The sequence below is a fragment of the Halictus rubicundus genome, chromosome 12, assembly GCF_050948215.1.
Source record: "Halictus rubicundus isolate RS-2024b chromosome 12, iyHalRubi1_principal, whole genome shotgun sequence".
NCBI classification, from domain to species: domain Eukaryota; kingdom Metazoa; phylum Arthropoda; class Insecta; order Hymenoptera; family Halictidae; genus Halictus; species Halictus rubicundus.
This window is the reverse complement of record NC_135160.1, coordinates 101,680-112,051: the sequence shown is the minus strand read 5'-3', so window position 1 is coordinate 112,051 and position 10,372 is coordinate 101,680.

Below are 10,372 nucleotides of genomic sequence, written 5' to 3'. Positions count from 1 at the left end.
TAACGGAAGAAAGGTGAAAGGAATGACTCCGTGGTGGTTTCCTCACGTAAATATATTTAGACGTGTCCTCGTGCGGGAGACTTGTTGTCTCTCGAACGTTCGCGACTCGCTCTCTCTCTGTCCTTTCCCGTTGACAGACTTCGTCAGACTCCCCAAAACCTAGGCGGAATGGTAGTAGAAACTTCGTGGGGGAGGAAGTTAAGGAGAGGAAATTAAGGAGAGGAAAGTCCGCACGTGCGGAAAAAGGCAATAGGAGAAGGAAGTCATAAATAAGGAGAAAACGGGAAGGTTCGCCAGGGTCTGCTCTTGGATCTTGAACAGACCCCAGCGAGACCCAGGGATCATAAAATCGTACGGTTAGGCCCGCGTGGGTCTGGTCGTCAGATGTGGATGAGGACTGCCTAGACCCGCACAGAGCGGAAATACAAAACAATGGGAAAGGGACAGAGAGAGTTTGGAAAGCTTTCGGGGATTTCCGCGGCATAAGGCGTACAGGCGTCGCCAAGGCCGCCACAGTACCCCCCTGCCAGTAATTGACGTAATTACGTTAAACGTACGCAGGCACTAGAGCCTAAAACCCACTATCCGCTACCGAGTATTATTACTCGCCATCGCACTATGATACGCACGTAAAACAAAATACAATGAACTTAGATATAAACATGTCCTTACGAACTACTTACGCTACTTACAATATTTACAATGCTTACGCCGATTATCATACTCGCCCGAAAACGCTATGTGGGGGGACGCGATAAGGGTCACAACACGAAAGAACGGTATATACATAACTGAGTCTAACACGCCAATGAACTAACGAAAAACTGCTTGATAATATTGAGGGAAATGTACCCGCCTACCAGAACGGGTGACGCGATGTTCCGCGTTCTGTGTACTTGGAGTAATGTTTGCCCTAGGCAGGTCTGGACCCGGTGTAATGGCCGGCTCTGCAATATCGTTTTCTGCGAGAATATAAGCGGGCTTTAACCGGTCGATGGTCACGGTAATTTCTTTATCTTTGACCAGGATTCTGAAGGTTTTAGGGCCCCTATGTACTACGGTATATGGGCCTTCGTAAGCTTGCTGCAAAATTGACTTTGAGGCATCGGTTCGGAGAAAAACATGTGAGCAGGTACTTAAATCTTTGAACACGAACGTTCGGCTAGCCGAGTGATGAGAACCACCTCTCGGGCCTAGTTTGGAGAAATGAGATCGGAGAAGGTTGGCAAAATCAGAGACGTTTTCTCCGTCTTCTGTTGGACGCGAAGACAAAAATTCTCCCGGAAGACGCAGGGATTCGCCATACACTAACTCGGCCGACGTAGCTTTCAAATCGTCCTTCCAAGCGGCTCGGATTCCAAGCAAAACTGATGGAAGAACTTCCGTCCACCGATTCGATTGGTGGCAACGGATCGCGGCTTTAAGTTGTCTGTGGAACCTTTCTACCATTCCGTTGGCCGAGGGGTGGTATGCGGTGGTGCGTAGATGCTTCGCGCCGATCAGTTCGTTTAGCGCGGAAAATATTTTAGACTCGAATTGTCTTCCCTGGTCTGTGGTAATGCGTAACGGAATGCCAAAACGAGCTATCCAACCGTCATAAAACGTTCGCGCTACTGTTGCAGCCTCCTGGTTTATTATGGGGAACGCTTCGGGCCAGCGTGTAAATCTGTCTACGCAGGTGAGACAGTACCTAAAACCTTCGGAAACCGGCAAAATTACAATGTCTAAATGAATGTGTTCGAACCTCGCAGATGGCGGAACGAAAGAAGCTAACGGCGAGGTAACGTGGCGCGAGACTTTTGTCTTCTGGCATCGAACGCAACACTGTGCCCACCAACGAACATCCCTTTTAATTGACGGCCAAACATAACGGCGTGTCATGAGCTTGGCCGTCGCTTTGACTCCGGGATGGGCTAGGCCATGAATTGTGTTGAAAGCCGTGCGTCTAAAGGGAATTGTAAGGAAAGGCCTCGCTACGTTCGTTGAGACGTCGCAAAACACTTCTATGTTTGATCCGGGCAGCAGGATCTTACGCAATTTTAAATTGGATTCTCCGCACAGAAAAGTTTGTATCTCCGTATCCTCGGCTTGTGATTTCGCTAAGGCCTCGTAATCTAGCGGGGTTTGTACCTCCTCGATCCGGGACAACACATCGGCAACGACATTATCTTTTCCAGAAACGTGCTGAATATCGGTAGAAAATTGTGAGATGAAGTCGAGGTGTCTGAATTGTCTCGGCGAACACTTGTCTAATTTTTGTCTGAATGCGAAGGTAATAGGCTTGTGATCTGTGAAAATAACAAAGGTTCTACCCTCGATCATGTGTCGGAAATGTTTAATAGCGAGATATATAGCCAGTAACTCGCGGTCGTAAGCCCCGTATTTTTGTTCGGCAGCCCCTAACTTCTTCGAAAAGAATGCTAAGGGTTGCCATTCATTGCCGATGCGTTGTTGCAAGACGGCTCCGACCGTAAAATCGGAGGCATCGCAGGTAACCGCTAGTGGGGCGTTGGGTTTAGGGTGTGATAGCAGGGTCGCTTCCGCCAGGCTCTGTTTGCAGGTAACGAATGCCTTTCGAGCTTCTTCTGTCCACGCTATGGGCGCCTTGCCCTTTATGTTATCCGCGAGCAATCTGTTCAAAGTGGCTTGACTACGAGCGGCGTTGGGGATAAACCGGCGATAGAAGTTGACCATTCCTAAAAATTGACGCAAATCCTTCGCGGTTTTCGGAAGCGGAAATGATTTTATGACCTCCACCTTATCGGGTAGAGGTTGTGTACCGTTTTCGGATACTAGGTAGCCCAGAAATTTAACGGATTCTTGCCCGAAATTGCACTTAGCGGGATTTACGATAATGCCGTAGTCTTTGAGCCGCGCGAATAACAATTTAAGATGCTGCACGTGCTGTTCCTGAGATTCCGACGCCACCAAAATATCATCGATATAGGCGTAACAAAAATCGAAATCGCGGAGGACTTCGTCGATGAATCTCTGGAACGTCTGTGCAGCATTGCGTAACCCGAAAGACATGAATGGAAACTCGAAAAGTCCGAACGGCGTCGTAATTGCCGTTTTCTGTATATCTTCGGGGGCAACGGGTATTTGATTGTATGCGCGGACTAAATCTAGGGTGGAGAATACCCGCTTACCGCGTAGGTTTTGCGCAAAGTCTTCAATGTGGCGCACTGGGTAACGGTCTGGAATTGTCGTTGCGTTTAACGCCCTGTAGTCGCCGCAGGGCCTCCATGCGTCTTCGCCTTTCTTCGGGACCATGTGAAGGGGCGACGACCAACAGCTTTTGGACGGGCGAGCGATTCCCATCTTCATCATCAGCTCGAACTCCTTCCTTGCTGCTTCAAGCCTGTCCGGGGCTAGCCTGCGCGGCCTGCACGCGACAGGTGGTCTTGGGGTCGTCTTCAGGTGATGTACGGTGGCGTGCTTGATCATGGTTGGAAGTCCCCCTGGACGCGTGATCTCCGGGGTCTCGGCGAGGAGCTGGTGAAATCTGGAAGCGCCAACCACCGTCTTGACTGAAGGTGTCCCCGTGACGACTGCCTGCCCTCGCGCGAATACGGAGGTCATCGGGTCCACTAGTCGGCGGTTGCGGATGTCCACCATCAAATTGAAGTGGGCCAAAAAATCCACCCCAATGATGGGTTTCGTCACATCCGCTACCACGAACCTCCATGTGAAATCCCGCCGTAGTCCGAGGTTGAGGATGAGTGTCACCATGCCGTAGGTGTTGATCGTTGTCCCGTTCGCCGCGGACAGCTCGTACGTCGATTTCTCCCGCGGTCCGCGCAACCCTCGACGCGGGAATACACAGAGGTCGGCTCCTGTGTCGACCAGGTATTGCGTCTTCGATTCGACGTCTGTGACGAAAAGACGGCGTGACGTTGAGCGGGGGTCGTTGGCCGTCATCAACGATTGCCCAGGTCGTTTCCCTGTGACGTCCAGTTGCAGGGCTGCAGGCATCGGCGTGCGTCATGTTCAAAACGCCAATGATACCAGCACTTTCCTTGGTAGGCTTCCGCGCTGCGCTCCATCGATCGCGAAAATGAGCGCCTTCGTTGCCGCGTGCCAGACCTGGGGCGCCGTGACCAGTCTTGACGGGAAGGACGTTCCTCGGAGATAAACTCCTGCCGGATCGCGGATATTTCCTGCCGCAGCGTAACGGCGAGCTGGGCAATCTTCAGGCTCAAAAGGGACTCCAAATTACTGTCCCGCGCTGAGGATGTGGAGGGTGCGCTGCGGGCTGCGGCCTCGTTGACGTGTGCCCGAGGTGGCAGCGTTTCTGCAATGGAGTCTGCCAGTTCGGCCACCTTATCCAGTTCGACGTCCCTCTGCGTGGCCAGGATCACCTGCATGTTGGTAGGCAACCGGCCCACCCAAAGGGTCCGCAGGATGTTGTCATCCATCGATGTTCCGGCCAATTCTCGCAGATGCCGCAAGAATTGCGACGGCTTCCTGTCCCCTATTTCCTCGTGCTCGAGCAAGCGCCGCGTTTTCTGTTCCTGCGAGGAGCTCAACCGCCGAATGTATTCGTTCTTTAACCGCTGGTACGGCTCCGTGTCGGGCGGGTTCATGATGATGTCCCGGACCTCGGCGGCGTATCGCGGATGCAATGCACCAAGCACGTATCCGAACTTGGTTTTTTCGGTCGTTATCCCGGCCGCGTCAAAACTCCGCTCCACCATGGAGAACCACATCTCCGGATCAGATGGGCAGAATTCGGGTATCCGAACCGCGACGCGATCTACGGACGGACCCGGTAAATGGTGACTGTCGTTCGTATCAGTCATCGTGGCAGTCTTTCGGTGTTAATGTCTGACGGAAAGTCACAAACTACACTAACGCTGGAGCTTAACTAGGTATGCAGTCGCGGCACTAATGTTCACACTTCCGGACACACAACGCACCCGGTTCTTAAAGTTTATACGGATCGTTTCACTATCACGGGGCGAATTACGTTAACTGGCGCACGAATCACGTCGGGGTCACCAATTTGTGGGTAACGGAAGAAAGGTGAAAGGAATGACTCCGTGGTGGTTTCCTCACGTAAATATATTTAGACGTGTCCTCGTGCGGGAGACTTGTTGTCTCTCAAACGTTCGCGACTCGCTCTCTCTCTCTGTCCTTTCCCGTTGACAGACTTCGTCAGACTCCCCAAAACCTAGGCGGAATGGTAGTAGAAACTTCGTGGGGGAGGAAGTTAAGGAGAGGAAATTAAGGAGAGGAAAGTCCGCACGTGCGGAAAAAGGCAATAGGAGAAGGAAGTCATAAATAAGGAGAAAACGGGAAGGTTCGCCAGGGTCTGCTCTTGGATCTTGAACAGACCCCAGCGAGACCCAGGGATCATAAAATCGTACGGTTAGGCCCGCGTGGGTCTGGTCGTCAGATGTGGATGAGGACTGCCTAGACCCGCACAGAGCGGAAATACAAAACAATGGGAAAGGGACAGAGAGAGTTTGGAAAGCTTTCGGGGATTTCCGCGGCATAAGGCGTACAGGCGTCGCCAAGGCCGCCACACATGAATAAATATTTTTTCCACCTCAGCACCATAAGATTTTTACTAGATGACTTTAAAAACACATTAGAACTATTTTTAAATAATTTTACTCGAAAACATTCTAGTTTACTCTTTATTTCACCGTTCTACTAATTTTTTTATGGGCTGCATTGCAGCTCTGTTTAATACCCCTTTACAACCCAATATCATGGTACCATCCATATTCAAGGAAGAACAATTTTTTGCGACGATTATTGAAAAAACAAAACTGTATCCTTCATTTCAGTCCTTTAGTGCGTTGGTGACGTAGCGCCCAGCACACCTACCTGTGTTCTGTGTCACATCTGGAGTTTGATGGCGAGCGCTCTAGATGTATCTTTTATCTAGCGCTTTTGACTACTGATAAGCTCCATCTTTGCATTATCGAGGAATGATTCGCGGCATCCCGGACCCTTGCTATTCTCGTAGGTACACGTACACGTCGACCTGGCGGTGAGTGAGTGTGCCGCACACTCTCATTCGAGCATAGTGACTGCTAACGACGACAATGGTCGGAAAGAGAATACAGCGCTCGTAGCGAAAAATGCCGGAACTATATTTGAGCAAAATAATAGCTGTGGGATGGTTTTTCGGGGGCGTCAAATCCTTTGTTTAATACGTAATTATACAATATAATAGGCGTTGCATTGTCATTGTATATGTCACCGCTAGAGCGCTCGCCGTCAACATTCTCCATAAGAACCCGGTTATTTAAGAAAATGTGTCCTTAAATCTACATTCTGCCTGCAAAAGTAGGACCTGTTCGTTCGCGAGCGCTCTAGATTTATGTGCCGCCTCCCGAACCCTTGCAACCTTTTTCGTTCTTGCGGATCTAGCGTTGTGTGCGGCATACATTGCACACGCATACGGCACGCACACGGCACGCACACTGTCATTCGAGCTTCTCCTAGCGGCCGTTTGTAGCGTGAAGATCGCTAGGAAGCTTCTCCTAGTTCCTGTTTGGAGCGTGGCGACTCAAGGCCACGTAGGTAAACTGGCCCTTAAAGACGTCTTTTAAACGTCTGTTAGACGTCTTTAAGACGTCTCGAAACAGACGTCTTTAAGACGTTCATAAATGTTAATTAAAATGCAAACAAATATAGATATGACATAAGTCATGCAAAAAGGAATTGGGAGGGAAAAAAACAAATTTCGAGAAGAACGAGTTCAAAATAATGATTTTATTCATTATAATGAATAGTTTTATATTGTATATAAAACTTGAACTTAGAATTAAAATTAAAATTAAACAAACAAACTTAAACTTAAACTTAAAATTAAACTTGAAATTATACCTAAACTTGAAATTATACCTAAACTTGAAATTATACCTAAACTTGAAATTAGAATTGAAATTGAAATTGAAATTGAAATTGAAATTGAAATTGAAATTGAAATTGAAATTGAAATTGAAATTGAAATTGAAATTGAAATTGAAATTGAAATTGAAATTGAAATTGAAATTGAAATTGAAATTGAAATTGAAATTGAAATTGAAATTGAAATTGAAATTGAAATTGAAATTGAAATTGAAATTGAAATTGAAATTGAAATTGAAATTGAAATTGAAATTGAAATTGAAATTGAAATTGAAATTGAAATTGAAATTGAAATTGAAATTGAAATTGAAATTGAAATTGAAATTGAAATTGAAATTGAAATTGAAATTGAAATTGAAATTGAAATTGAAATTGAAATTGAAATTGAAATTGAAATTGAAATTGAAATTGAAATTGAAATTGAAATTGAAATTGAAATTGAAATTGAAATTGAAATTGAAATTGAAATTGAAATTGAAATTGAAATTGAAATTGAAATTGAAATTGAAATTGAAATTGAAATTGAAATTACAATTACAATTACAATTACAATTACAATTACAATGGCAATTGAAACTAAAATTAAAATTACAATTAAAATTACAATTAAAATTACAATTAAAATTACAATTAAAATTAAAATCAAAATCAGAATGAAAATTACAGTTACAACTAATATTAAAATTAAACTTAAAATAACTTATTAGTAACGTTTATGCGGTCGGACGCCCTCTTCAGCCATCATTGTATGGACGTTTCTGAATCTCTCTTACTGCCGTGGATATTGGCCCTTTCTGCAGCACCTTGAATAAGAATTTCTTTTTTTAGTGATTTGCATACGAATCATCGTTATTATGGTAACACCAAATTAAGGGTAATAATTACACATTACGAGCTCCGCGATCTTGGAGCAGTGGAAGGGTTTCTTCCCTTTCCTCCCCATCCAACTGTACTGCAGAGCAACTTCATTGGTTAGGAGGGTCGTCAGTACTCTCTTCACGAAGGAATACATTTTGTCTCCTCCTATTTTAGACATTTCCGTAACCTAACATAAAATTTTATTAATAGGACATTCTGTTAACTAAATGAAAATGAAAGATCAATTACTTTTAGTTTATTTATTACATCTGTAAATTGTACTTAAATTGTACTCTTCTAACGATTTTAGCGGGAATTTTAAATTCGGGAATTTGTTCAGAAACGACACGTTGCGAGATCCTCCTGCGTTATTGATTTGTATTGTCTCCTTCAGCGCTCGCACCTCTGCTAATACTTCTGTGAGCAGAACTCTCGTCAAATGGTTCTGCTCTATTAGTGTTTTTAACATTCCATCTCTTTTTTGGCACCTTGCAGCAGTTATTTTCCGTTTGCTCTCCTATTAATTGTTTGTTAGATATTATATTGTTTAAAGTGAACTTATTTATCTGTAAAATATTTTTCTTAACTTACCAATACTACACTACTTATCGTAATGTATCTCATCCTCTTGTCCCTCTCCCTGCGATTCCTCGCCAACAGAGTGCGAACAAGCGGCTGAAAATAAAATATATTTTGATTAAAACGATATACTAATTACAGAACCAGAATGATTTATAACTATGAATGTAATATATAATGTTTTATAGAGTGCTTCCTTTTGAATTTACATACCTACGTTCCTCTGTTTTTTCAAATCTGGAGCAGGGTAGAAAACTGCTGCCTCGTCAGAGGAGGTACTGTCTCTAATGTAAACGCTGGCCACTTTCTTCTCTTCAATGGTGACTCTGCCTCGGATTGCAGATCGCTCGTCTCCTCTGCGGCATTTGCCTTGTTTCTGGCCTTCATGTAGTCATCTAGAAGCATTAAACGAAAGCGTTACAAGCGTTATTATTTCAATTGTACATTTAGAGTGTATAATAATTGTAACTTACCGAAAGTGTTGTTTCTAAAAATCTTGACCTTGTACTTGGTCCATAAATTGTTACTGGCCTCCATTTTTTTTATTGCGGTCATCAAACGACCCCGTTGCAGTGCTGGCCAGTAACAATTTTCGCCCTCTAACCACTTTGTTGGCACTGCCTCCACGATGCCATCTTCGATGAACTGAACCACCGTCCACGTTGCAGTTTCCATTGTTTGCTTGCCTAGAATTGAAAAATACAGTCAAAATTTCTGTGGCATGGTTTATAAGAAAACATACTAATTTAAACATTAATTAAAGAGATATATACGAAAATTAAGAGAAGTTATATCAATTGTGACGTTGCAATTTTGGCGACGTCACTTCTCCGTATTGCCGCGAACGGCGAAGGGACCGGGCTGCCGTTGGCGCCAATTACGACTGTTCGAACGGGCAGGAGGTGCTCCCCGAGGAAGTACAAAATCACCCCGGGATACAAAATAACGAATTTCCGCGCGCCGAGCATGGCACATTCGCAGGAATACTCGACGATGGCGACCCAGGAGGACCAGGAAACCCGGTACCGGTAACTTCTTCGGATGGGACGAGACACCGAGAGGCGAGCTGCAGGACGAGGACCCCCCTCACCGAACATCCAGACATTTTGTCGCGGTCCTGCCGCCGCCTCACCTCAGCCACTTGAAAGGGGTCCCGGCGGGGGTGGTGTAAGCGGACCCATCGGGGCAGATCGCGAATCTGCCTCCTTTCGCGATTCGGGAAAGAATTTCCCAAGAGGGTCCGGGGCCCGCGTATTCCTCGAGTATACGATCCTGTGTTCCCGGAAACTCGCGAGAGGCGCGCCCCATTAGGGAAAAATCGGCACTAGGACGAGGAGTGGGGATACCTAGTCCTCGCGACCGAACTACGAATTCCGAAGGATCACTGTCGTGGTACCTCCCGCTTGAATACGTCACGAAGTTCCGAGTCTCGCGTTCCGACGATAAACGCTCGCGCCCCGCGTGTTGCGTGTTCCCAAAACGCCCGTGTTTCCGGCCATCCGATCACGAGATTCCGCCAACGTTCCGGACTAGGAGCTTTTGGACGAGGGGCAATAATCCGGAGAATTAGAGACTTCTGGATTGACCGTCCCGATCCCGAACTACGGAAACGGTAAGTCCGCGCAGTGGTCCTTCTGTCCGACCCTTCTTGGGGCGTTTTATTCTCGCGAGTTGGTTCGAAGATTTCGCGGGGGAGCGAGGCGGGTGTTCCCCGTCGCGCTCTCCAGGTTTCGCGCGCCGAGACGGGCCACCGTCTCGAGCGATATCCCTCACGCCGAACCGTCGGCGTTTTGAGACAACCGGTAAAAGGCCCTTCGCGACGTCTTCCTCGGGGGAATCCGTCCCAGTCGTAATTGGAAAAGGGATCGATCGTACCGCGTAATCACATCGGCGCCGTTCCGAACATCGTGTATGCGTTCCGTATGTCCGTGCGAGAAAACCGCGACAGTCCCCTTGTTATCGCGCCGACCACCAGCGTGCCGCGAGATTCCGTTCCGACGGACGGAATACTGTACCGTATAACCGTACTCGTGCGGAGAATCACGTCTTAACGAATGACCACGCGCGG